The sequence below is a fragment of the Primulina tabacum genome, chromosome 6, assembly GCF_025594145.1.
Source record: "Primulina tabacum isolate GXHZ01 chromosome 6, ASM2559414v2, whole genome shotgun sequence".
Lineage (NCBI taxonomy): Eukaryota > Viridiplantae > Streptophyta > Magnoliopsida > Lamiales > Gesneriaceae > Primulina > Primulina tabacum.
Genome location: NC_134555.1, coordinates 17,423,796 through 17,447,438, shown reverse-complemented (window position 1 = coordinate 17,447,438; position 23,643 = coordinate 17,423,796). Strand labels below are relative to the sequence as shown.

At 34.8% G+C, this 23,643-nt stretch overlaps 1 long non-coding RNA gene across 1 annotated transcript in view; it reads right to left on the bottom strand.

The window, feature by feature from the left end:
• Positions 1-23,643, bottom strand: part of LOC142548094 (uncharacterized) — a 117,655-nt gene that overhangs the window by 11,346 nt on the left and 82,666 nt on the right. The window contains exon 2 of the long non-coding RNA XR_012820881.1: positions 6,288-6,407. This is a non-coding gene — a long non-coding RNA (uncharacterized LOC142548094). The remainder of the gene's footprint in view (positions 1-6,287; positions 6,408-23,643) is intronic.

Genomic DNA, 23,643 nt, shown 5'->3' with positions numbered 1-23,643 from the left:
TTTTGAGAACATTGGAATTTTGCTGAAATGAGCCATGTCTGTTAAATATTTTTCAGAACAAGAATAACCCGCTCTGATACCACTTGTTGAGGATCGGGTTGAGTTTAAAAGGGGGGTTAAATAAACTCAACGGCAAACTTAAACGATTTTCCAGAATGATGTGCTAGAATCCTGTTAAAGATACTAGCAGATTTTTGTTCAAGTTTAAAGACCAGCAGATCACAAGATAATGTGCGGAAACGATCTGTTGGTTAGTGGGTGAAAAATAATATGGCACAGGGTTTGTTTCTGGAAGTTCGAAGATGAATCTTCTATGTCTCCCCTTCTTCTGTTTCCAGAAGATATTACTAAAAGACTTTGGTGAATACAGTACAGCAGTTGTAAACACCCACTTCAACAGGACTTCTTCTTCGCCTACTGAAACTCTTAGTTTTACAACTCAACAACTTGAATGATCTTAAGTTCTGGAAATGACTCTTTTCCAGTTACAGATTCTTCTATTAATGAGATAATGAAGTGAATAACTTAAGAAGAGATAATGAAAATAGCTAGAACAATATGATCTCAAGTGATCAAATGTATGCAATGAAGCGTGTGCTGCTCTTTCAGTGTTGAGCTTTTGAGATAGCTGAAAGTTCTAGCGATGCTCGAATGATATTTTTCTGATTGAGATTCGTTCACTCCTTTTCTTGAAAAGTCCTTCGTCTCCATATATAGGCTTCATCCAACGTTCTAAAATCTGAACAGCTCTTTTGACTTTTCAGTGGTTCAGTTTTATTGCTGAAAATGGACCCTGCAGAATACATTAAAGCAATCAGTCTCAGTTCATACCAAAAATGGTAAGCCATTTTAAATGTTCCCGTACAGCATTTAATGGTATTTAATTAAGCAATAAATGCTAGTATCACGTTAATAGATCAACGGTAATATTTAAAGACTTGAGATACACAAAATTCTCCTAGTGTTAATTTCGAGTTATGTATTCCTTCTAGTTCTGGTTTTAGCTAACAAGTCACTTGTTAAGTAGATTAAGCAGTACTTGATAAGTGCTGCTACTGGTTTTAGCGCGGTACAAGTGCTTCTGGTTTTCTGCTTATTTATATCTATTGGTTTTATACTTAAGCCAGCATCTACTGGTTTTGTACTAGCATCTCCACAACAAAATTAAGTCTAACAGACTTGTAGAATTTCTAAGAAATTATTGATGGTTCTTGGTTGCTAGTCGAGTAAATTTTTGAGGATTTCATATAAGCAATAGCGATTCGAAGACTACGACAATCTTTAGGATTATAAATGTACAATTTGAGTTTTTTAAGTATCTATGAAAATGTAAGATTAATTATGAGAATTTATTTAGGATGCATGCTCTACATAGTCGAATTTAAGGATGGAATTGCATGAATTGAGAATTTTAGGGACCTAATTGTAATAACTAATAATTTGAGGACCTAAGTGCAAAACAAAAATTCTAAGGGACTATTTTTGAATTTACCAAATTTTGGGATTTATTTTTGAGTTCGAGAATTTAAAAGTTCAATGAGGTAAAGATGGAAAATTTTATGGGGACAATGATGCAAATTTCGTAGAGTTGTAGGGCCAAAATGTAAATTTGGAGAACTGTAAGGGCCAGATTGCAAGTTTCAAAATTTTAAGGATGTAATTGCGAACTTTTGAGGAACACTTGGGATTTTAAGTATTTATAGAAATGTAAGACGTGTTATGGGAATTAATTTGGGTTTAATAAACTTAAGACTATTGGACCTTATGATACGGGAAATCTATAAAATGAAATTGGGAATACTGAGGACTCATGGGTCATTGTGGAATTTTCGAGATTTAGAAAAATAAAATGGATGATATTCGAGGAAAGTAAGAATTAATTTTACAATTTTAAGAAATTTGAGAACTTATTTAGTAGTAAGTGAGAATTGAACGGTTTAAATAGTAGGAATTTTCGGTTATTTAGGCTCGAAGAAAATATAGAATATTTAGATATTTGGGTTATAATGTTATAATGAATGGTAACCAAGGACATTGTAAGATGAATCAATCTTAGGCGTGAAAATTTAAGCGTTAGTGAAATAATGTTGTGGCAAATTAAGAATTTAAAGTGATGACGATTTAAGGTAAATTTGATCGGTTAGTTAAGTTATAAGGATAAACATTGAGTTAGTAAATTTTTGGGAACATAAGTTTAATGTGTCACAAGTTTTAGTCATGATCTTAATAGTTAAGATTATACCTTGTGAGAATTTAACATTTTTAGGAAAGTTGGGTACAATGATGGTTAGTTTAATTGATAGACGCACGTAAGAGGTGAGGTAGACACCTTGTCTTGAGAAATTTTGGAAGTCATTAACAAACTTGGGACTAAACGGATATGTGTATTGGAATTATTTTATTCAAAGCTATTTGGATTAGGTAAGTTTGAATTTCAAATTTATGGGATATTTGTTCATACGGAAATTTTAGGTGAAATAAAAACGAAAGGGAATTAGTTGTGTTCAATATAAGTTATCAATTGATGAATATTAATATTTTTTTTTATCAAGTGAGAAATCTAAAAGACTGATATGGGGATTCTAGAATTCTATGGATTATAAGTGAAATTGATTTATTAAAGTTAGTCTAATGCTACCATGGGCTAACTTATTAAGTTTATATGCTAGAATTAAGTAAGCATTAAGGATACATAAGAATGCGACACTTGTTCCAATGAGGAAGTTCAGAGTCCTAGGCCTCAACTAGATTGTAATTGGGAAGAGGATAGTTTGAGCAGGTAATTGATGCTAGAAGTGTTATTATTAAGGTAGAAGGTCGATGTTGTATAATTGAGTTTTATGGATTAACGTTATTCGAGGTTTAAGATTTACAACGATTTCACATCCGGGATGCACTTGTAAATAATAAGTTACGTTAGTTTAGTGCCGGAAGATAAAGATTCGATTCAAGGATTTTAGGCTAATACTACAATGAGGTTGAAATAAGGTGTAACCTTTAAGCGTTCTACTGAGAATAGAAGTCGATCAGTAAATTTTGGTACAAAGGTTTCTTAAGTCGAATTGCATAAATGATAATATAATAAGTCGATGAATATTACGAGTATTTTATAAGAAAAGTAAGGTGCGATAAGTTTGGACATCCATCTCTAGTATGAGAAACTGCGGGATAAGTCAAAATTCGGGGCTATAGTTGAATAGAAATAAGTCACCATAAGTTGTTTTAAGTTGCGATTCACAAACGAGGATTTCGATAGACAAATTTATTTAGGATTGAGTAGACGTAAGGACAGCTTAATATTTATCTTATCAGAGTAGCGCATCGGAAGCGTGGATTATTAGGATTCTAGAATTAAGAGTATAAACTTTTTGTTTATCAAGGATAAGCGAATTTCGATGACGAAATTTCTTTTAAGGGGGGAAGGGTTATAGAACCCGTAAATTAGACTGCGTATAAGCCATGCATAATTCCTAGTATTTTAAATTAAAATGATTTTTTTATTGCATGAGTATTTAATTACTTTTCTTTGAATCTAATTATTTTACGCAATAGTTTAATTACTACCTTTTCAGTTAAATAAGTGAGGCTGGACTGGAGTTGGAGTATTGAGATAAAATTTAATATTAAGAAAACATTCTTAGAATTTATTTTAGTTAAATAATAACTTAATTTAATGTAAAAGAATGTTTAAGGAATTAATTAAGTAATTCAAATATTTAGTCATGCATGCAAGATAATGTCATTTCCATAATTAATTTATTAATTCACTAAAATATTTAATAGGTAGATAAAACACTAGAGATTTAAAAATACAACATTTAAGAAAATTTCCCCTCCATTTTCATTATAATTTTCGGCCCCTCTTCATTTAATTTAAGAATTTGTTGTCAATCCAATTATTTAATTATCTTTCCTTATCCATTTTCTTGGGAGATAATTCTATCACACTTAATCTTCAATAATTAATATTTAAGCAATATCCCTACCCTATTTTTATTTATGAAAATCGGTCATCCCATATTTTAAGAGATTTTATTAGTTGGGCAATTTGTTTTCTAATTATCTTCCCTCAACTTTTTCTAGATAGATATCCTCCCCAACTTTTAAATCACTACCAAATAAATTAATTACACAATATTCCTACCCAAATCTTAGTTGATGGAAATCGATCACCCCTCTCCTCTCATTTAAAAGATTTAAATTAGTTAACAACTCAATTCCTTGATCTCCTTCCTTATCTATTTTTTTTTTTTGAGATAAATCTCTCGCCTTTTTAATTCCCCAATAATTATTAATTATTAATTATCCCACCTCATTTTGTTATGATAAAAATCGGCCCTCCTTTAAGTTTGAAAGATTTTATTAGTTGGCAATTCATTTCTTAATTATCTTTCCCTTAATCTTTTTCTAGGTAGATATTCTCCCCACTTTAATCACCATCAATTAATTAATTAAACAATATTCCTCCATTGATCCTAGACCATAAAATCGACCAAATGCACCCCCATCCACCCCAAAAATCTTTTGATATCAATCTCTTAACAAACTCATAGATAGCAAGATTTATTCTTCCTTTTTATCTTGCAAATTCCCATCTTTCATCTAACCATTCCCTCCCCCTCCTCTTCACCGAAAATCTGAGAGAGAATCAGAGGAACTTCAGTGTAAAAATCGTGAGAAAACCGTGAGGAATTAAGAGAGAAAATCGAGTTGCAAGAAAGAAAGAAAAGAACTCCGTCTCCTCCGCGTCGCGTCGTTATATCGATTTGTTTTCGTATCAAACAAATCTAAGGCATGTATATGTTTTTATCCACTCCTAAATCAAGTCATATACTGATTTTTAACATCTCATGTGCATGATTTTTAACCATAAAAACCGAAATACATGACAGCAATTTTCTAAAGCATGTACAGAATTTTCTTGCCTTCCTTGTGCACTTCACGTTTCTGCTTGGTTTTGATGGTTCCAGGGGTTGGCTCATGTCCAGGCTTTCTAGGCTGCATCTAGGATGGATAAAGGGTGTGTTAAGAAGGGATACGTCCATTGGTATCAGCCCTTTTCCCCCCTTGTACCACGTTTGACAGCAACTCCCCCAAGCTTGCCATTCGAGTCTCGGTTTTCATTGCTTGCTGTCAAAGAGGATGTTTCTGATCTTGGCTACCCTAGAGGCTATATCCATGGTTAGAACATCACCTTGGCATGTCTAGGACGTGACCAATATGCCCCTTTCATGGCTTGGTTCACGTCCCAATCGTTTTTTAAAAATAAACAAGAACAGCCCCATCAATATTTGAAAATTCTGGATGTTTGTGAGAGTTGAGTTTCGAGTTCTAGAGTGTTGTGTGAATCTTGGTTGGCTTCTAGCCCTTAAACACGGTTCATACAATACCTTTTGATGTCTAGATCATGCCATGGTCAATCAAATGGCCACTGGAATGACAAGGGACAGCAAACGAAGTAGTACACCCCACGCACGCAAGGGTGGTTCGAATTGTGGCTGGATTAGGGCCCTTAGCCATGGTTCAAATCATTCCTTAGGGTGTTGGTAAGAGCCTCTGGTTGGTGATTCAAGCCCAAATGGCCGGTAGTCTCGAAAACGACACAAGTAATCGAAGGCACAGCTGCTGTAATTTTTAACAACAAGCGTGCTGCGGCTCAGAGGCGTGTTTCGGGTTCTCGATTGGCTTTTAGCCTATGGCCTTGGACTGGACAGTGCCTCATTTAGTTAGGAAGGTCATGTTTTTGACCGTTTGTGTTTCGGATCATTTTAGAGGTCGTAGGAGAATTTACGGTGCAATGTGCCAAAATGACTCTCGAAAGACCGTTTCACGTTTTTGGCCTCCATTCACTAAATTTGAGTACTGTAAATTTATGTGCATAATTTCATCATTTTAGGCGTATTTTAATCATGACTATATGATGGTTCGGTGTTGGTCCGGGTTGGTACGGAGTCATGATTAAATACGAAGTCGTTTGGCGTAGTTGTCGCGTTTTCGGATTTAATTACATAGTTTGGTCAAATAAATCCTTTGCATATTTTCATGTTAGATTTAAGTCGCAGCAAGCCTGGGAGCGATCCAACCTAATCAGTAAAATTATCACATGATATTTAATGTTGTTATTTAATTATATTACGTGCAAAAAATATCCATTTTGAGATTTATGCGATATTGCTTTGGGCCACTTTACTATCATTACTTCACCCGGTCGCCAGTTACCGGTCAGTTCAGTTTTTTACCACCCAGTATACTGTGGCATTAGTCTGATCAGACGATTATTATTTCACCCGGTCGTCAGTTACCAGTCAGCTCAGTTCAGTTCAGGGGCCACTTGCGTAGACCATAATCTCACCAGAAAATTATTACATGCTATTTCATTACAGGGCTCCAAGGAGCAAATATTTTCACTACGATTTTCAGTTCTGTTATGCACGTACTTTAATTAAATATGACACGATATTTTACGTTATGCCTCAGGACATGATATTTTCACTTGCATGCGATTTTATTATTTAATTTACTTGTTATTTAAGATATATGCATGCTGAGTCTTTAGACTCACTAGACTTGATATTTGTAGGTACTGACGATCTCGGGACCGAGGGCGGGGACCAGTGAGCTAGCTTGGGTCGGCAATAGTGGAAGCCGAGGACCTCATTTTTCAAAATTTATTATTTTATGATCAAATATTCTTATCTGTCGTTGGATTATTTTTAAACGGTTATTTTGCAAACATTAAACTCTTCCGCTGCCATTTTGAATATTAAACGTTACTTATTAGTTTAATTTGTGAATGAGACATTTTAATTATTTAAAAAGAATTTTTTTTTATTTTCCGCAAATTTTCAAACACGAATTTTCGGGCCTTTATAAAACCTCTCAAAAATCTCGCAAAAGCATAAATAAATAGTCTTAAAAATCTTTAACTTAAATCAGTAATCATAAAACATAATGCGAAAAATAGTAGCACTGGTCCTCGGGTTTTGTGCACCGACAGTCCAGTAGGATCATCCGTCAAGGCCTCCCTCAACCTCACCTCCATCCATCACACCTAGTGAGTCTAAGACTCAACACACCATAATCTTGATAACAAGTAATACGTAATACAGTCAACATATAACAGTGAAAAATACTTGTACTTAAAAATCGTTTTCATGAAGATGCATAAACTTAAACATAAACATTTTCATGACATGCATTTCATAAACCTTAACCTTTTTCTTTTATCCTTACATGACATGACATAAAAAAATTTCATGATCATAAACATTTTTCCTTCTCCTTTTCTTTTTCTTTTGTTGAATTCAGATTGTTAATTGTGACTTTCCTGATCATGATCTTAAATCGATGGATCTATCTACATGTAACCACAGTACTGGGCGGCGGGGGACACCAGCAACACTCTCACCGGTCAACTGGGCCATGGCCTATCATTTTTCGAATAGAAATACGATCTTCGGGGCTCCCTCTGGGGCCTTTTCCCATAAATGGGCTCCCTCTGGGGCCTTTTCCCCTCACGATATTCTCATTCTTATCGTTACCACAAAACCGTTACCACATAACCGTTACCACATATTCGCAATAATGGAAACACGATCGTCGGGCTCCCACTGGGACCATCATCCTCACGATATCCCCATCATTAACGAATTAGTCACAATTACTTCACTTCCTTCAACGTTTTACATTCACATCACTTTATAAAATCATGCATAACATAACAATTTTGTTTTTGTAACCAAGCATGCAACATGTCTTTTAAATGTCTTCCTTAAATCATAAAAATCTCTTAGACATTTAAAAATCATAATTTAACCATGAACATTTCATAAACATTTAAAAATAATCATAATATCATAAAAACGGTATTTAGGGCACTGCCATGACATTTACTAATTTTTGGTGTAAAAAGACCGTTTTACCCCTGGACTTGACAATTTACAATTTTGACTTTTTTTCTCGATTTCTTGACTCTAAAATGTCCCAAATAATTATATAAGCTTACAAGAATTTTCTCATATTTTTATTTGGCTTAAATCGATGATTTTTAATTTATTATTTAAATATAACATATTAATGCGTTTTAATCCCGAATTAAACCAAACCTTAATACAAAAATCCCAAATTAAAAAATTAGACTTCAAATAATTATTTAAGCTTAACCATAATTTTTCATAATTTTATAAAGCTTAAATTAGGCGTTTAAAATAATTCGTTAATTAGCGTTCCGTGCGGCGATTAAATCTCGATTAAATCCAAAACTCGTTATTTTGACCCCAAATTTAAATAGCATTTTTAATATTTATTTTACCCTTCCAAGTCATGAGCCACCCCCGTGGACCCATAATTTCATTTTAAGCCTTTTAATTTTTGTTTTGACACCCTACCGAACGCACCGAGCCATCTCCTAATTTACTCGAGCCACGCCCGAGCCACCTTGAGCCAACTCACCTAAGGACCCTACTGACAAAGCTCAGCCCGAAAAAAAACCCCTGGCCCGCTCAAAACCTTCCTGAAACTTGACCCAAAATCTGTACATGTGTGTGTGAGTTTCATAGTTGCTCTAGGACTCCTAGTTATCCTAGGACTCTACCAGCTGAGCCACTACCGAGCCCAGCACACCCTAACCCTCCCTGGACCACGCCCAGACCATGCCCAGACCAACCCAGCCCCTGGACCCTTCGCACGAACCACCTGAACAGCCAGCAGTCTCGCGCGTTTTGTTGCCTCCCTCACGATTTCCCTCCTTTCTTCGAGCCACCAGAGAGACCATCACTCAAGCCCCTAGCCCGACCCATTCCCATTATTCTAGGACCCTGATGAACCACCTAACTGACCAAAACCCCAGCATCGAGCCACCCCTTGGCTGCTGTCATCCCTACTGCCGCGCGAGGAGTCCCTGCTGCATGGGACTCCTCCAAGGCTGCGCTCCAAGGGTCCTAGCCATGCTAAGACCCTTCCTGACCCTGACCCACGTCCAACACGAGCCCCCCTTGAGACCTGGTCAAACCCCAAGCCCCCCATGCATAATGATCGAGCCTCATGAATTTGCACAAGTCCTACAGCCTACGGTTTTCCTTTTCTTATTCCCTACGGTTTCCAGTTTTCCTCTACTCTTGTTTACAGCGTTTTAGGGGGATTAAGACTCAATAAAACATGTAAAAACATCTCTCCACCTATCCTAATCATGGCAGCCCCTAATCAACATAATATTCATGTTTTTAGAACAACAATTCACAAGTTTAACTCAGGTACATGCAATATTTCGAAAATACTAATAAAAACCTCATGCTTTTCATTCAAATATAATTTAAACAATAATATGATGTGATAGACGAGAAAAGGAGATGTATGGCGTGTCTTTGCGTAATATACGCTCGAATAAACGTTGTCGACGAAGAACGGGACGTAAACCTTGGCTTGAATTTTCTTGACAAGTTTTGAAGCTTTCCTTCTTATAATTTTGTGTGTGCTGTGAGTTTGAGTAAAAGGAGAGTTGGAGAGAATTTCAGAATAATGGGAGAGGGAGGCGTGAGTTTTTCTTTCAAAGTGTAGGGTTTTTGTTTAATTAATACTTTAAATATTAATTAATTAACATCAAGGCTTTTAGGCCCTATTAAGCCACTAAATTAAGCCCATTAGTTTTAATTAGTATTTAATAAAATATCAACAAGGTTTTTGTTTAATTAAATATGTGAATTTATTAGCCGGGTTGCCAAAAAGCTCGTAATTTAGTTGAAAAACTAACACCTGATAAAATTTATGTCCCGGCATATAAATTCACCTCATAACTCCTTATTTTCAAAAATACTAAAAAGCAAACCATATTTTAAATAATTAAAAATAATTATTTAATAAAAACATTTTACATTTTCAGCCCTCGGTCCCCGTCCCTCGATCGCAACTCGAATATCCTTAAAAATTACATTTTAATGCAACAATGTAGAAAAATATATTTTAAACATGCAATTATGCACAACATAATTAATTAATGTAATTAAAATATTTAATAAAAATACAGGAGAATTTAATAATTGCATGCATGTGGTTCGCGTGGACCTTTAAATTTTCGGGGCGTTACGAGAATTTTTTTTTTTAACCACTCAATTTTTGGCCATGTACATTTACCATATGAAAATATTTTTATATTTTACCCTTTGAAATAAAACACCAACCAACTCGCCTTTTAAAAATCAAGTGCAATAATCATAAAATGAAATCGTCAACTGTTTTACTCAACCAAAAAAGCAATAAGTTTGAAAAGTATAGCCCATACTAAACCTCTCAAAAACCTCCCAAAAAGCATAAATAAACAGTCTTAAAAATCTTTAACATAAATCATGAGTCATAAATCATAATGCGGAAAAAGTAGAACCGCTGGTCCTCAGGTTGTGTGCGCCATCATTCCAGTCAAATCATCCGTCAAGACCTCCCTCAACCTCACCTGCATCCATCATACCTAGTGAGTCTAAAGACTCAACACACCATAATCTTAATAACAAATAATACGTAATACAATCAACATGTAACAGTGAAAAATACTTGTACTTAAAATATCGTTTTCATTAAGATGCATAAACTTCAAACATGAACATTTTCGTAAACCTTTTATGATGCATGAACTTTAAATAGAAACTATTTTCAAAATGATGCATCAACTTTAAGCATAAACATTTTCATTACATGCATCACATAAACCTTAACATTTTCCTTTTTTTCCTCAACATGACATGACATAAAACATTTTTTCATGATCATAAACATTTTCTTTTATTTTTCCTTTTCTTTTTGTTGAATTCAGATCGTTAATAGTGACTTTCCTGACATGACATGAACATGAAAAATCGATGGATCCATCTACATGAAACCGCAGTACTGGGCGGCGGGGGACACCAGCAACAATCTCATCGGTCAACTGGGCCCTGGCCTATCCTGATCGAATAGAAATACGATCGTCGGGTTTCCCTCAGAGGCCTTTTCCCATAAATGGGTTTCCTCTGGGCCTTTTCCCCTCACGATATTTCTATTCTTACCGTTACCACAAAACCGTTACTACATAACCGTTACCATATATTCGTAATGATGGAAACACGATCGTCGGGCTCACACTGGGACCGTCACCCTCACGTTATCTCCAACATTAACGAATTAGTCACAATTACTTCGCTTTCTTCAACATTTAACATTCTCATCACTTTATAAAATCATGCATAACATAACATTTTCATTTTTGAAACCAAGCATGCAACATGTCTTTTAAATGTCTTCCTTAAATCATAAAAATCTCATACATTTAAAAATCATAATATTATCATGAACATCTCATAATCATTTTAAATGACATTTTACCTCAAAACATTTAAAATAACAATTTGACATATTAAATCATAAACATATAAAATTCCTTAAACATTTAAAATATCATTTTAACATATAAAATCTCATACACATTTAAAATATGATTTTAACATAAAAAATTCCATAAACATCCATAACTATAGAAAATAACCATATTAGCACATAAAACAACATTCAGGGCACCGCCATGACGTATACTAATTTTTTAGCTGTAAAAAGACCGTTTCACCCTTGGACGTAAAATTTTCCGTTTTTGACATTTTCTTGAATTCATTGACTCTAACATGTCCCAAATAATTATTTAAGCCTACATGAATTTTTATCATATTTTTATTTAGCTTAAATCGAGGACATTTAAATTAATCTTTAAATAAGACGTATTACTACGTTTTAATCCCGAATTAAACCAAACTTTAATATAAAATTCCCAAATTAAAAAATTAGACTTATAATAATTATTTAAGCTTAAATATAACTTTTCTTAATTTTATAAATCTTAAAACTAGGCATTTCAATTAACTCGTTAATTAGCGTTTCGTGCGGCGATTAAATCCCGAATAAATCAAAACTCATTATTTTGATCCCAAATTTTAAACATAACATTTTTAAGATTTATTCTACCCTTCCAAGTCGTGAGCCACCGCCGTGGACCCATGGAATCAATTTTAGCCTTTTAATTTTTGTTTTCGACCCTTAATCGAACGCACCGAGCCATCTCCTAATTTACTCGAGCCACGCCCGAGCCACCTTGAGCCAAAACCTAGCCAACCCATCTAGGGACCCTACTGACCAAGCCTAGCACAAAGAACATGACCGTAACCCCCTCAAAACTTGCTGAAAGTCGACCCAAAATCTGTATGCGTTGAGTGTGACTCTTACCACCTTACCAAGACTCCTAGCCAACTAGGACTCCTCTAGCCTCCTAACCAACGATCACCTAGGACCCTCACCAACCCAGTACCACGCCCAGACTCGACCCAAACAAGCCCCGAGCCCCTAACCCATGCACAAAGCTTCTGTAACTAGTAAACCACCTGCGCGTCCCTTTGCTTCTTGCGTGCGTGAGTGTGTTGCTTCTCCTGGAATCTTGCTCGAGCCACCACGAGCCCTGACCCTTCCTACCCCTCTCTGGACCGTCCCAAGCCATCACTTAGATCACCTAGCCCAACCCCTACCAAGCTGCAGCTTCTTAAACTCTCGGCCAAACACTGGTGTCCCCCGCCGCCCAGTACTATGGTTACATGTAGATGGATCCATCGATTTATGATCATGATAAGGAAAGTCACAATTAACGATCTGAATTCAACAAAGGAAAAAGAAAGGAAAAGGAAAAATGTTTATGATCATGAAAAATGTTTTATGTCATGTCATGTTGAGGAAAAAGGAAAAATGTTAATGTTTATGAAATGCATGTCATGAAAATGTTTATGCTTAAGTTTATGCATCTTCATGAAAACGATATTTTAAGTACATGTATTTTTCACTGTTATATGTTGACTGTATTACGTGTTACTTGTTATTAAGATTATGGTGTGTTGAGTCTTAAACTCACTAGGTGTGATGGATGCAGGTGAGGTTGAGGGAGGCCTTGACGGATGATCCTACTGGACTGTCGGTGCACACAACCCGAGGACCAGCGCTACTATTTTCCGCATTATGTTTTATGATTACTGATTTAAGTTAAAGATTTTTAAAACTATTTATTTATGCTTTTGAGAGAATTTTGAGAGGTTTAGTATGGGCTTTACTTTTCAAGTTATTGCTTTTTAGGTTTGGTAAACAGTAGACGATTTCAGTTTTATGACTATTTCACTTGATTTTTAAAATGCTAGTTGGTTGATGTTTTATATTAAAGAGTAAGATATTTTATAAAAATATTTTCATGTGGCAAGTATACATGGCCGAAAATCGAATGTTTTTTTAAAAAAAAAATTCTAGTACCTTTAAAGCAATAAAATGGGTAGGACTTTTCACCCCGGGTCCGACATCTAATACTAATAATTATAATTATAACAAACCAAATGATTGAGTAAAATACATAATTTGTGGTTCACCAATCCACATAATCATCGTCAAAAAAATTTAAATATCACAAATGTTTGAAAAATAAATTTTAACATGCCAAATAAAGTATTGAACCAAAGTAATCTAAACATCATCAAATAGCTCCTAAGACCCGAGAATCACACTCTAACTCCTATCTCCTCGCCTGGAGCTGGACTCTGACATCCCAAGCCTTGCCTCACCTACCGTCAAGCACATGAAAACAAGAGGTAGCCGAGGTGCCGGTGAGTATAAACCCAATATGAAACAATGAATAACAAATGAGAATTAAAATTTCACATAGTTCATATAAACTCATAAAGATGCAATATAATGCAATGTATGATCAGAAGCTGTGGGCTATCAATAAATCTCAAGATTAAGTGAATCATCTGGTCATAGGGTACTCAAGGAAATAGAAACACCCAGCAACATCCACCGACTCATCCGCTCGGGGTGGGGTGCTGTGTTCAACAATCCCAGGACTATGGTGCGCCTATAGAGAATGTTCATGCCATAGCAGCGACATCCGCATATACTATGCCAATTCAGCTACAGCCCCATATGTCGAACAAATCAATAAATCAAGGCGACCTCCGCCATATCAATTCTGAATCGAAAAGTGGCTCAATATGCAATGCAATGATGCATTTCAATCTCATCAAGTCAATATCATAATAAGCTCTTCTCAAAAGATCAATCATCAACAAATCACAAGTAATTCATCAAGCCATCGAATTTTCAATTTAAAATAAAAATGATACTTTTACCTCGTATGTTACCGATCGTAGCATACCTTTCAAATATTACCAAAAAAAGATCAAAATGTGTAGTTGAGAAGTCTTGAACCTCTGAATTCTACTATAACTCAAGAACTCGGATTATTTATCAAAACAGAGCAATTTATGTACAAAATTCATAATTAATTCAATACTTCTTCGAATCAAGATTCACAAATTGGATATGCAAGAAAACTCAAAGCCCAACAATTCTACTTCACAAACTTTTGTCAAATAAAGTCATTTACTCAGTCGTTCATAATCTGAAAAATACAACATAATTTCCGAAATTCTGCATCAGTACAAATCTGGCATAGTTTAGTATTTCGAGCATAACTCCCTCAATACTCAATGGAATCAAGCCTATTTTATATCATTTCGAAGACAAGACAATGTACTATAATTTCTTTTGAACATTAAACCCAGAATCCCAACCAATAAATCCCATAATTCAAATAAACAGAAGGCATGTACACAAACTCGGGATTCTAGACCAGGTTCAGTAAATATAGCATATCTCTTTCATTTCTTCATGGAACTGAGTGATTCTTGAACCAAATCGAAGCTAACTTGAATATCTACAAGTTTGACGAAGACCATAACTCCAAAATCCAAACAAAACAGTCCCATATACTCAAAATACATAAGGTATAAAAACCATTCTTTGCACATAAACAAGAAACCATGCTCATATCCATTTTAAATTCAAACCAACTCAAATACAACATCTTAATATCTCAAATATCAACTCAAATATCAATTCTAAACTTCATCCCATTTCCAAACTTGAATAAAAATGTAATATACTTGCAACATCTTGAAGATCTTGAAGAGATGATCACAAATCCATCTTTATTTCAAAAATTTCCTTGAGCAAATCTCCCTTAAATTGAAGAAAAAATGTAGAAATGGAGAGGAAATGGAGGAGGATTTGCGTGGAGGAGAAGGAAATGATTGAGAATGAGTGGTGGTAGTCAAAGTGAGCTTAGAAAATAAATTTTCGCATCTGTTAGCGCCACAACGCCACTTTCTAGCGCCTCAGCGCCAAACTTTCGCAAAACTAGCGCCTAGGAGCTACTATTCTAGCGTCACAGTGCTTGAATAGTAATCGATGAACAGTAGCTTTTTTTTTCAAATTTTTTTTTTTTAAAAATTCGGGCATTACAAAAACTCATTTAATGGCTTTGAGAATAAAGCTCTTTTTCAACTAATGGAGATATTCCCCATTCTTCAATAGATATAATTATTTTGATAATAAACTTTGAGAAGTTATAACTTCTTTTCTATTGAGTATTACTCTAAAAGTGAGTTATTTCAACACTTTTTGTGGATAATAGAAGATTTTCATAAAATCCTCCATGTGTGCGAAAGCTGCTAAGGAAAAATTTGGTAAAACATATTATATGTGTATATGAATATATAGCGCCGAATCCCAAATCCCTCCCACTGTTCACTTTTCTCTCTTTTCACAAATTCAGAATCCTTCTTTTTGGGGATAGATTTCTCTACATCTACTTAATCCTTCTTCTTATTTTCCTTTTTCTAGTCATAATTGTGGAGATTTGTATCACAGCTTCAGATTTACACGGCGCTTCTCATCTCCTGTAAGTTTCAAATCTATCCACTTTATCTCAAATTCGTGGTATTTGATTTCATTTATTTTGTAGGAGATTTGGGTCACGATTAGTTTACTGAGGATGTATGAGTATTCGATTTGGGTCACATTTTTTTGTGGTTACAAAATTGTTTCAGAATATAGGAATTTTGCTTTTCGATAATTTTCTGGACATTTTGTATATGATATCTCTTCTCATTACTTGAATTTTTATCACTAGATCAATGAAATTCACTGCTCTTTCCATTATAGTTTGTCAGTTTCCAAGTCACTTCAAGCTGATTATAAAAATGTGAAACAAGGATTCATAAAATCTTGAAATGAAATAAGGAAGAACTACCATGTTTTCTTGCAAAAAGAGGGGCTTATTAATTTAAGGGTATTACTTGGATAGAAGGCGAATAGTAAATTTTGGTGCTAAGATCTCTTAAATTGAAAAAAAAATGCTAATCTTGGGATTTAAAGCCTTAGCATACTTTGAGTCAATAAATTTAAGAAAGGATGCTTTTAGGATTTTAAAGTTGAAATATAATAGGTTGATGAACATTTAGGGTATATTATAAGAAAAGTAAGATACGATCAGTTTGCACCTCTATTTATAATATTGGAAATTAGGAGAAAAGTCAATAGTCGAGGGTATAGTAAATAAAACCAAGTCACCATAGGTCGTTTTAAGCTGTGATTCGCAAACGAGAATCTTGAAGGCAAATTTAATTAGGATTGATGAGACATAAGGACATCCTTAAACTTAGTTTACCAGAGTGGCGCGGCACAAACGTGGATTATTGGGATACTAGAATTAAGAGTCTAAACTTTTGATTATCGAGGATAAGTGAATTTTGGGGACAAAATTCAATTTAAGGGGGGTAGATTGTAATGTTCCGAAAATTTGAAGGTCCACATTAAGCACATCATGTAAGATTATCAATTTTTATGTATTTTAATTAAATTGTTTAATTTAAATCTAGTAAATATGGTAGGCATGTTTTACATGTTTAAAATATGGTTTTCAACTATAATTCATAAAACTGTGTTTGAAAGGTTATTCGAGGCGCGATCGAGGAACTGATACTGAGGACCATATGAGGAAAAATACTTTTATTAAATAATTTTTTTAATTATTTAATATATGGTATATAGCATGTGGTATTTTTGGAAATTGGGCATTTTGAGGTGATTTTATACGCCAACTTGTATTTTTCGAACGGTATTCGATTTTCGACGAAAATATGAATTTTTTGAGAATTCGACTAATATTTTAACAAAATTTCTTAAACAAAATATTTTAAATATTTACCAATGGCCTAGTGGACCTATTATTCAATGGACCTAAGCTTGTCACATATTTTAATTAACAAATAAAAGCCTAAAACCCTACCCCAGATCCCCCATAACTCACGCCCCACCCCTTAGAAACCTACTGTAACGTCCCAGATTTGACAATTGTCCTCATTGTACCAAGAAGAGTCTTTCCAGCGTGCTTATGTCCTCACTCACACGCACCCTAGGAAACTTCCCAGGAGGTCACCCATCCCAGAATTGCCCCAAGTCAAGCACGCTTAACTTTGGAGTTCTTATGTGATGAGCTACCGAAAAAAAGATGCACTTTCGTGATATGAGTAATACAAATCAAATCTTTTAGCCCTCTTCAACTGTACAGTCCATTACATTGAACAGTCTCGGAATCCCTGTCATTCCGGTGTGGGATCGGTTCATTCATGTTCCCTCCACCTAGAAGTCTGCCAGGAGCCGCTCATTGTCTGTGCAACCTCATGGAACCGGCGATCAGCCCCCACCCTCTTCGGCCCTGGGCCTCACGCCTACTATGACTCTTCCCCATCAGCCACACTCCACACATGTCCAAGAGGCTGGTCTTGAAGGAAAAGAATTCGGCAAGCATCTCCCCATTCGCTCCGCCAACGTTCCTCGCATTGCAAGTTGATTTTCGTGCGTAGTATACGCAAAGGCACACCTTAAATTTTTTTCAAACATATTTCACATTATATTATGTATATTTGATTATGTTTGCATGAGGAATATCACGCACGAGTTTTATTTTCCTTTTTAAGGCTATACATATAGAAAACTAGAGTTTCTTTTTTTAAACTCTTCCTAATGATGCACAAAAGGGCTGCCATGGTAGGAAAACTTGAATGGATGTTTTTCTACATGTTTAGGGACCCTTAGGAGCATGCTTGAAGGCTGGACAAGATAGGGAAGCAATAAGAACGAATATTCTACTATTTGGAGTCTGGGGTTCGGCTAGGGCTTCCTAGGTGCATGCAGCTGTTGGCTGATGTTGGGTAACGTCCAAGGGTCATAAGATGTCCGAGCCATGGTCCTAGATAGGTCACATGAAGGCTGGTTCGAAGGCATGGGGGTTGCGACATGAGGGAAGTCGCGCATAGCTTGTTAGTGCACGGGTGAAGGGTTGGTCGCGCATGGGGGGGGGGGTTAGATTATGTCCAATAGCTTTCTGAGGGGTCGGTTAGGGTCCTAGGGTCGATGTTTAGGGGCTGGACATGCTTGTTAGGGCTGGAACCGAGGCATACTAGGACTCAAACCGCATAGGCACTAGGACTCTTTGTGCAGAATTTTCATTAGGTATCCTAGGGTGTTCAAGGGTTCTAATTGGCTTAGTTTGGGTGGAAAAAGGTTTAGTTATGTGTTAGGAAGCTTTGTTTAAAGTTTAGTTAAGTTTCATGTCTATACGAGTCAAAACCGTGATGTACGTCTAGGTTTTAAAATGAAATGGAACATTAGTCGAGGGATTAAGTCTATGTCTAAGAAATATTTATTGGTGTATTTTAAGGTGTCAGGTTAAGTTTGGAATGATTTGGATCGTTGTTTAAAGGTCTAAGGATAAATTGGCAAAGTTATGGTTCTCACGGATAAAACGGTCATTTTACACTTAAAATTGTTAGACGTCCTGGCAGTGCCCTGAATGTTGTAATATATGGTAAAATGTTTATTTTAAATGTTTATGAAATTATATGATAAAAAACTAATACTAAAAGGTATGTTGCATGCTTGGTTTAAAAGAAAAATGATTTATATACATATATATGAATTTTAAAAAGTGATTCAAATATGAAACGTTGAAAGATGTGAAGTGATTGTGACTAATACGATCATTCGATGATATGATTGGAGATATCGTGAGGAAAAAGGCCCCAGAGGGTGCCCGTTTATCAGAGAAGGCCTCAGAGAGACCCTGACGATTGTATTTCCATCGACATTATATGATGATATGTAAGGCCAAGGCTCAGTTGACCGGTGTATATCAATTACTTTTTATCATGGTTATGGTTGGTTGAGTCAATAGACTCACTAGGTGTTATTGATGCATGTGAGCATGATGTTGATGTTGATGTTAATGGAGGACTTGATGGTAGAACTAGCTGGACTGAAGGTGCACACAACCCGAGGACCGGCGTTAGTTTTTCCGCACTTACGCTTATGTTTTACGTTTATGATTTATGTTTATGACTTATGCTGATGATTTACGTACTTTTAAGATTTTATTACTTATGATGCTTTTGAGAGGTTTTTGAGAGGATGTTAGAGTTAAGTTTATTTTTGAAACAATGTTAGGTTAGGTTAGTCGATGTTTTATTATTTTACTTTCGAATTACTTACTTTTGGATTTTCAAATAATTATTGGCTAATTTATTTTTAAATAGTGTCAAAAAAAATTATATATAGGTATAGATATGTTATGGCGGATTAGTATATGAAGGAAAAAAAATTCTAGTATGTTTTAAAGAAAAAGAGCAGTGGACGTTTCAGGGCGAGTTTTCTTATATGGTGCAGTGTAAATTTATATATGTATATGGCCGAAAATTTTAAAGAAAGAAAAAAATTTCTCTAGTATATCTTAAAGAAAAACGAGTAGTAGACGTTTCAGATAACTAGAGGATAATGGAACGATGCTATTAGACGCTCTTACCATTATCTATTTGACGATCTTACCATGATCCAATGAGTACAATCAGAAATGAGTTCTGACATTCTTGATCAACGAATTGAAGAAAAACACGAGGCTAATTAGGGTAAGCTCGAATAAGAATAAATGTTATTTTGAATCACATGGAGATGTGGACCCACGGATAGCTATATTCCTGAATTTTTGAGGGTCACACAAGTATCGGATTTTGTGTTCTAGTTGAGAAAGTCAAAGTTGAAGGAAGTTGAATTTGACGATTATAGTTTGATGGACATCAAATAGGTGATATTTAAAACTATTGAACCGCTATTTTAAGGTAGAGCGTCAGACCGATTGAATCTTTATTTTAAAGTAGACATATTCAATCATCGATCCAGCTACGCCAATAAAATTTGAATTCCACCTGCAATTCCTCTGTCTCCATCCTTTGGGTTGGCTGGCCAAATTCAATTTCTCATCAATTTTGATGATTGATAATAATTAATATACAATAAATTAATTTTTTTATTTGATTGATTATTCCGAAAGAAGGATGTTTGGATCTGTATTTTTATCTCTTCCCGAAATGGAACGTGATGCTTTGGGAATAAATTTTAGCAACAGGAGGCGTTTCTGCTGAAAGTTTTGTGTAATTGTTTCGTGTTTCATTTTTTATTATTATAAAAAATGTTCAGTTTTTTACAGCTTTATAATATATAAAAATTTATAATTTGATTTCCGTAAATCCAGGTTCAATTGGGTTTTCCATCGATTGTTTATTAAGAGAAATGAGGAAATAGAGTGATATGAATCTGGCTAGGCACCGTGTGAAAATGTTTGGGGGAAGATTTAAGATGCGTTGTTGCCTTGGACTTTCAAGCTTGATTGTGATAAAAGATGATGAATCAAGCATATTCAAGCAAGTGGTGGAGTTCAACAAAGAATATACCGAAGGACCTATAACGAGGAGATGTAGCAAGAAGTTTAAAGAAGCACTTCAAGGACTCATGATGAGCTACAAAGAAAGTTCTACAAATGGGGTGTCTAATTTAAAGGAGTTTGGGGAACATGGACACAACAATGGAAGTATTTGGAATGTTATTCAAGTGCAATTGCCGAAGGTCCAGCGCACCCGCGCTAAAGTAGGGACTGCACCCGCGGTCCATGATAATCAAATTTTAGAAAATTTCCCGAAGCTGCATCGCACCCGCGGTCAAAACATTAGCGCACCCTGCAGTCAAAACATTAGCGCACCCGCGGTCTGTTGCCGAAGCTACACCGCACCTGCGGTCAAACAAGCACCGCACCCGCGGTCTTTTGGCGCACTTCCGTGTCAAAGTTGCTAGTTATCTTATTTAAGCCTTTTCACACAACTTTTCTTATTTTTATTGTTTATATAATGTATTGTAAGGGGGATGAACGAAATTATTGAATATTGATATCAAATTATTGGAGATTTCACTCAATTTGCAAGGCTCGTGCTTTGTGTTTATCAAAATCAAACTTATCAAAGATTGCATCTTTGTGGCGTTTGTCGATTGTTCTTCGCACGGATTGTCAAAACAAGTTCTTTGAAGGTTCGTTTGAAATTCAATTGTTTTATCGTTGATATTTGTTGCTAAGTTATAATCGCTTAAAGGTGAATATCACAAAATCGTTACTTGTTTCAAAAGATCGGGACAACATAATCGTTCCTTGTTTGTTATTGAATTGAGGGATGCGATTTATATATTCGTGCTTGCCTTTCATTCGTACGAGGATTCGCATCATAGAGACTCTCATACATCTTCATTCAAAAGAAGGGAGTGTGTTTATAGTTGCCATTTTGCCCATAATGATTAACACTCAGTTTAACTATAACAATATAGATAGGGGCAATTAAAGCAAAATTTAATAAAAATAATATTTAAAACTTATTTATTCAAAACATAAAAAAATTACAAATTTGAATCAATCATTATTGTCTTGGGTCGTTTTGGAGTATTACTAGTTTCTTCTCATTCTTCAAATTTATCGCATTCCAGAATAAGTATCATATGTGGTTTGTTCTTTACCTCCATGAAGCATCATTTTTTAGTGCAATGTGAACCACTATGAACTAATTACATTGAGAATAATGAAGAGAAAATTTTTCGAGATTGAGTTGGAGAGAAGACATTGAAGGATTGTGTATTGGTACAACAATAAATTTATTTTTTGAAATTGGATCATGTTCTAAAACTCGACTCCTAGATTATTCAAAACCCGAGCAAGACCTAGGATTTTGGTTGTGTTTCGATGTATCTGAGTCACGTTAAAAGAGACACGACCCAGATATCCGACCAAAAGAAATAAAATTTGTATGATTGTGTATGGGTCGAGATTTAATGAATCTAGGTCGAGATATCATGAATCTGGTCATGTGTTAGATTCATATACTCGACCTAGAAATTGAAAACAACTGAAACATATTTGAAATTGCACTAAGATTTTTAATTATATTTTTAGTAAAAGTTCTGCTCGATCCAAAATGAACACACGACCCATTTTTTAATATAAGTTTTAGTTGGGTCGAGTTTAGTTGAAAAACTCTACCCAGATTTTCCATTTTCTGCATGACAAATAATAATTTCTTGTTGTTTTCTGCAGATTTATTTTCCTCAAAACTTTTAGGAAATCAGTTTTATGAATGTAAGATGACATTGGGATCTCACTACATTGAGGTGTCATATAAAATACGTTCATTTTTGAATGAAAACCAGTTACAGTAGTTGGTCCAACAAACCAATTCGGTAATTTAATATATTTGTGAAAGATTATACAAATTTGAATAAGATTTTGTGATTTTTAATGAATAGACATGCCTATGATAGTGAGAGTAATGAATTTTAGATGGTGTATAGCAAGAGACTTGTACTTTTTTTTATTGTAGGAGTATTTGAATAAGATTTTGTACAGATGATGGGATTACAAGTGGAGACTGTTTTTGGTGGTAAGTTTTGTAGAGCCCAAAATCAGTACACGTAAAAATCATGCATTTATTTAATTATTAAATTATTTATTTAAGTTTAAAATGATTTTTAGTGATGCATAATTTGTATAATTGCATTATTTCAAATAAGTTATGTTTATGTGATGTACGTTAAAATATTTTCTTGAGTTTCATGTTTCAGGCGATTATTCGATAAGGGATCGAGAAACAGAGACCGACGACGATTTTGGAAATTTTATAATGAGGTTTTTTATTTTAAGTTAGAAAAGGGAATTTTAAATGATTTATAAGTTTTTAGTATTTCAAAAGCCTAATTTAATTATTAGGTGATTTATGATTTTAAACTTTTAATGATTTAGTATGGGTGTGCTTTTATTTTAAATTAGGGGATTAGTGTAATTTGTGTGGGTTAAAATTTTAAATAGCATGTTATTAATTTGTTTAACCTAAATTATCCCCCCTAATTACCCAACTCATACACACGTTGCAAATCTTTATACCAATCACACGCACACACACATACACACACATTTCATTCCATTCATTTCATATTTCTAGTAAAACCTAGAGTTCTTATTATTCTACCCAGCCACCACCCTCTCCTTCGAAATTTTCCAGCAATCTTACGTTGATTTTTGATACAAGAAAATCATTCCACGATCATTCCGGATCAACCCTCGCACTGTTTCCGCTTTGGTATCACCGTATCAGTGAGTTTTAAATATCAAAAGGCATGTATAATATTTTGTTTCTGCTTCAATCTTGTTATATTATATGTTCTTATGTTTATTATGCGTAAAAATCCATGTATGTTCTAAAAAGTTTGAGGAAAAATTGAATGGATCGGTTTTGAAACGAATTTAGATATGAAAACTCGAAATTTGCTGTTATTTTAAATACTGCGACTTTTCAGTCAATTTTCTGGAAAACTTTCAACATATAAAACGTACAA